At 38.3% G+C, this 6,291-nt stretch overlaps 1 pseudogene; it reads left to right on the top strand.

Annotated features, from left to right (window-relative positions):
- The first annotated feature begins 890 nt into the window (after positions 1 to 890).
- On the top strand, positions 891 to 1,154 carry LOC102495384 (H/ACA ribonucleoprotein complex subunit 2 pseudogene; annotated as a pseudogene).
- The last annotated feature ends 5,137 nt before the right edge of the window (positions 1,155 to 6,291 follow it).

Raw genomic sequence — 6,291 nt, forward strand, 5'->3', positions numbered from 1 at the left:
CCACGTCCGAGACTCAAACCGCAGTCAACTACATGGGAGTCCAGCGACATAGCCATTATGCCAACTGCTGGTCTCCTCATTTCTCTTGTATAAAACAAGAACTGGATGGCTAGGTTGTAGGTTTAACCTTACAAGAAACTGCCATAGTGTTTTCCACCATCAATGTATGAGAGTTCTATTATAGTTGCTCCACATTATCACCAACACTTGGTATTATAAATCATTTAAATTTTAGCCATTTTAATGGCTGTGTAGTGGCTTTATTTTGTGTTTTCCTGTGACTAATAATTGTGAGTATATTTTATTATGCTTACTTGCCATCCATGTATCTTATTTGTGAAATATCTGTTCAAGTCTCACCCTCTCCTTTCTTTTTAATTAGGTTGGCTTTTCCTGATTGAGAAACAAGAATTATTTATATATTTTGGATATGTCTTTTATCAGATATATATTTTCAGTTGGTGGTTTGCCTAAGTGTTTTTCAAAAGCACAAAAGTAAATGTGGATGAAATACAACCTGTCTTTATCTAACTCAAATTTGTGAAACTATTTTCAAATAATTCCTCTTAGAAGATTTCAGCTTTTATTTTTTGGTCTGTGATCTATCTCAAATTAGTTTTGTGTATGGGATGAAGTAGGGCTTTGAGGCTCTTTTTTTTGCTCACACAGATGACTAGTTGTTATGGCATAATGTGTTGAAAAGACTCTCCTCTCCAACTGCCTTAGTGTCTCATCAGACAAGATGACAGCTGCTTTGGAGACCTCACTCCTACCACTGCAGTCACAGTGTACCACAACTTCCCGTACAGTGGGATGACCTGGAAGTGATTCCTGAAGTGGCTGGCTGCATGAGTTAGAGTCCTGAGGACTCAGTTGCTGAGGCTGCAGCAATGACCAGGATAAAAGCAGATCCAGGTGGGCTGGCAGCTCAGTCTCAGGGCTGCTGTGGGGTTTGTACTTACCTGGTCAATCCGAACCCCATTGTGCATCCTCAGGCTTCTCGCAGTTGCACAGGGGAACTCTACAAATGCATAAAGAAAACCTTGATGCAGCAGGAGATTCAGCACAGGGTGAACAAAGTTCAGAAATTTGTCAACAAAGGCAAAAAAGGAATCATGTCTTTAGATGGAGATGCATTGTCCTTTGAGGTATAGTTTCACTTCCCAGTTACGTATGGGGTCTGGAATTTGCCCAATGTCTATACACCTTCCAAGAGAACCCAGGTGTAGCCATGGGTTTTAACCGTCCCACCTGAGTGATAATAGTCAAATCTCATATGGATTACCAGGAAGCCTCTGATATGTGCCTGGAGGTCCTGCTCTTTCCTGTGAAGGAATTGAGCAGTAATTTGGACATCTGCTCCAGAAAGTCCTGGGCCGGTGTGGGCCAGCTAGCTGCCCTATTGTTACCCATACTCACAGTATCTCCCTGATTTCTGAGGCACTTACTCTTCCCAACCAGCTCCTACAACTATTTCATGAAACCAAAGCCAATGTCTTCTCCATCAGTGCTGTTTCCTGTTGAGCTTAAATGAAGACAGTTGCATTGGTATCAAGTCTAACAATCTCTACTTTTTTATTTTGAAAGACTTATTTATTTAATTTTATTTATTATTATTATTACTTTTTAATTTGCTATAGGGCACACATGGGAGAGAGAGAGAGAGACAGAGAGACAGAGAGAGACAGAGAAAGCAAGCAGCTATGTTCAGGACTTGAACTGCAGTTGGCCATGTGGAAGTCCAGTGCCCTAACCACCACACCACCTGCTGGCCCCCACAGGTTGACATGGTTGTATTGAATTCTACCATCCTGTAAATTGTTTTCTTTATATTCCATTTGTTTTTTGCTTCTTCTTTCCTGTCTTTTTTTTTTTTATTAAGTATTTATTTGGTATTAGATCTTTTATCTACTATTGGATGTTTAGTTTTTATTATTATTATTTTTATTTTTGACAATCAGTTCAAGGATATTACCGTATACATTTTTTCTTTTTCCTTTTTCTTGGGAGAGGTTTCTGGTGTATGGTTTGTGCACTCACTGGAGAGACAGACAGACAGAGAGACAGAAAGTGAGAAATCACCCCCCAGGGGAGATGGCCACACTGCAATCCCTTCTCCTCCAATCTCTTGGGATCTTGGGCATGCACACACACACGTGCTCAGCGTGAGTCCCCTACCCCCCAGTCATTTATTTATTTATTTTTACATTGTCCCACATTTACTTTACGTATCATACTCCATAGTTCTTGACAGTTAATAAACAATTTTTTAAATTTCAAAAAACCGAATTTTAAAGATAATGTTCTAAATATTTGTTATATTTTGTTTGTGACTCTACAGCAGAGACAGTATGGTTTTAAATATTTTTGAGAAAATATTTACATGTCAACTACTCAAACTGTTCAAAAACAAACACCCAGCACACAATTCACACATAAACCTTCTCAACTCAGCCCTGCCTACCAAGTAGTCTGTGATATACCATCTGCTAGCAAAGATTAGTCTCTTTTTCTTCCATCAAAGTCTTCCTCAAAATTATCCTCTGGTTGTGGTTGCTCTTTTGCAATCTCTGCTGACTGCAATGCTGGACTGGAAAAGTCCAGGTTATTTTATGGTATGAATTCTTTCATATAGCTTCTCTAAATCTCTGCCAGGCAGAACTGTTTATGGCTCCAGACCATCTTTCAGAGAATTTCTGTTGGCTTACTTGACATCTACCTTAGTTCCATGGTTTTCTGGTTTAATCTTCAAATATGAAGATTCCAGTCAAAGCCCTGTCTAATAATGAGTATTTCCAATTTCTGATTCAAGGCAACAGGTTTTATTGAACTTATGCAAATAACCATTTTGCCACAAAATATGAATACTCCCAAATATTTTCCAATTTCAGAGAAGTCAGGAAGGGAGAAAAGTTTGTTTCCATTTAAAGATGCAAACAAGAAGAAAAAACATTTTAACATATTTCTAAACCTATCAACAGCTCAAAAGAAGGCAAAATCCTTAAACTGGGCAAACAAAGCATAGTAAAGAAAAAGACAATAATGTTTTACTCAAAAGTCATAAAATTCTATTTTACCAGTCTGGTATAGTGTAATTAATCTTTTTTCTGTTGAATTTGCAGTGTTACTGTGGTCCAATCTTTTAGTTTAAATCCTGAAAGTTAATATTCTACATTATTATTGCTACTTCTTGTCCCTAGCATTAAGCTGGTCATTTTCTTGGCTGCTTTTTGTTCTCTTATTTCTGAGTGTCTTTAGTTTTCTAGGTAAAGCACTCCTTTCAGAACTTCTTGAAGAACTGGTCTGGTGTTGGTAAATTCTTTCAGGTTTTGTTTATCTGAGAATGCTTTTTATCTTTTCTTCTCATATGAAGGATAATCTTGCTGGGTATAGTATTCTTGGTTGAAACTGTTTTTCTCTTAATACTTTGTCAATTTTAGTATCTTGTCGTTGTGGATTTGGCCAATCTGGCTATGATGTGCCTTGGAGAATATCTTCTTGTGTTGCTTCTATTTGGGGTCCTTTGTATTTCTTCGGTCTGAATATTTGAATGCTTCTCTAGATTTGTAAAGTTTTCTTCCAGGATTTCATGGAATAGATTAGCAATGATCTTATTAGTTTCTTCACCTTCTGGGATACCAATTAACTGGATGTTTGGGCACTTAATGGTATCTAGTATTTCTTGTATAGTATTCTCATTTTTTATGGTTATTTTCTCAGTTCTTTTGGTTGTTTCATGTAGGTCAGAGGTTTGGCCTTCAACATCTGAGATTGTAATCATTTGGCCTTCAACATAATCATTACACCATCTGCTGGTCCCTATTTTCTTTCTTTTTTAAAGAATTATTTTATTTAACTTTATCTATTATTATTAGTTGTTTTAATTTGGCCAGTGAAAGAAACAGAGAGAGAAAAAGTGAGAAAGCAAGCTACCAGGTCTGAGACTCAAACCTCGGTCAGCCATTTGGGAGTCCATTGTCTTTAATCACCATGCCATCTGCCAGCCCCATACATGATTTTCAACAGAGAATTTTATACTCTTGGGTCTGTTAAGTGTTACTTTCCTTGCCCCTCCTACTCACTCTTTCTTACAACTCCACTCCCCTTTCTCACAGCTCTGTTATCTACAGTAATCCTCCTTAATATCATATCTTTGAGTCTTTCCATTTCTGTCATACAATGCAGACAGTACATATTGAGTAGGGATATATAGTCTTTGTTTTTCAGTCTGGCTTATTTTCCTTAGCAGTTAAGTCTTCCATTCTCTTAATAGCTTTGTAATGGTTTCTCTCAGGATTAAATATGTATCCTTAATTTATCTCAATCTACCTTGAATTTATGAATAATGTAAGAAATTTTATTCCTGCATTTTGTACTATTGTTGTCATACTTTACTTTTACATGTGTTATACTTTCTGTAATATATTGTTATTATTTTATTAAGAGAGATTTTTTTTTTTGCTATAGGGTGCATGCACTTGCTGGAGAGACAGAGACAGACAAAAAGCGAAAAATCACCCCCCCGGGGGGATGGGCATGCTATAATCCCTTCTCCATTCTCCTCTCAGGATTTTGGGCACACACTGACACATGGCTGGTGTGAGTTTTAAGCCACTGGATCTGGGACTCGAACCATGGTTGACTATATGGGAGTCCAGTGCCATAATCATTATGCCATCTGCTGGTCCATATATTATTATTTTTTCAGACCTAGAACTTCTACTTGACTCTTTTTCAATTTCTATTTTTATCTGGAATAATCTATTCAGCCACTGTATTTATCTTTTCTCATAATTTACTTAACATATTTATAATAGTTGATTTGGATTTTGTTTTTTGGAGAAGTTTTTGCTATAGGGCGTGTGCGCTCGCCAGACAGACAGAGACAGAGAGAGAGAGAAAGCGAGAAATCACCCCCCAGGGGGGATGGCCATGCCACAATCCCTTCTCCTCCATTCTCCTCTTGGGATCTTGGGCACACACGCACACATGCCTGGCGTGAGTTTAAGCCACCAAGTCCGGGACTCGAACCGCAATCGACTACGTGAGAGTCCAGCGACATAGTCATTACGCTAACTGCTGGTCCCGTTGATTTGGATTTTTCACTCAATTGCAACAATTAGGTTGTCAGTGGATCTGTTTCTAGTGACTGTGATTTTCATGACTTCTGATTATATGTTCTTGCTTCTTTGCATGTTTTATAATTCTTTATTGTTGAGACTGAAATACATTATTTTGTTTTGTTTGTTTTCCAGGAAGTGCAAACTCACTCTTTCATGTTGCATATAGAGTGGGTGACTATTTAGATTCTTCCTAGAGTCTGATTGGGCTGCAGCCTTAATTATATTGCATTCCCCTGTTTCAAATCCACTTGTCTGCCTGGACTTTCTGCCCTTTCTTTTCTCTTTTTGTTTCTTTTCTTTTCTTTTCCTTCCTTATTCCTTCTCTTCTCTTTCTTTCTTTTTAATGTATTTCTCTTGAAACACACACACACACACACACACACACACACACACACACACATACCCTTTACAGGGTCTCACCATGCTGTTTTTCTCCCTCCATCTTCCCAGGTCAAGTTGGTTAATAGCATTATTCAGCTAGGCATGCACAAGCACATGTGGTATGTTCAGATTGACCCATGATCTGAACCTGAGCCTTGTGTGGCTTCAGCACCATGCAGTGGGCCAGCATGAATAGGCCCATCTTACCTTTTAAAAATCCAATTAATTTTAATTGGGGGAATTTGGGTTGCAGTTTTAGATAATTTTGGTTCACTTTGTATTCAACTCTTCAGGGCCTCCAAATCCAATCACCATAAAGTTGAATGGAACTGAGTGATTTGTCTGCTTACCTGCCCTTTCTTCATGACTCCTTCCTTGGAAGAGATTTTGGCAGGGGAAAATTTATTGGAATAAGCAATTTATTTTGGGGGCTCTTCCATATTTCCCATTCTGCCAGCCCACACAGTCTGTAGTCATTCTATATTTCATCAGTTTGGCTGAACTGGAACTATGTTTCACAGAATTTCCTTCCCTCTCCTTCTGGGTTAGTTTAGGCTGGTCACAAGAGAGATTTTGCACAAGATTTGGAAAATAGAAGTGAAGCTGCAGTTGTATTGGTTTTCATGCTGAAGGTTAGTGATGGCACCAGAATGCCAGTTGGTATGAGCAGCACCTGACCTCCATTCTTGCTTCCTTCATCTCCTCCCACTTGTGAGTCAATTCCAAGTATGTCTCTAAGGGGAAGGGTGTTCTCTTTGCCTGCTGGTTATTATTGCAGTAAGTTTGG

The sequence above is a fragment of the Tupaia chinensis genome, unplaced genomic scaffold (assembly GCF_000334495.1).
Source record: "Tupaia chinensis unplaced genomic scaffold, TupChi_1.0 Scaffold000683_1, whole genome shotgun sequence".
Classification (NCBI taxonomy): domain Eukaryota; kingdom Metazoa; phylum Chordata; class Mammalia; order Scandentia; family Tupaiidae; genus Tupaia; species Tupaia belangeri.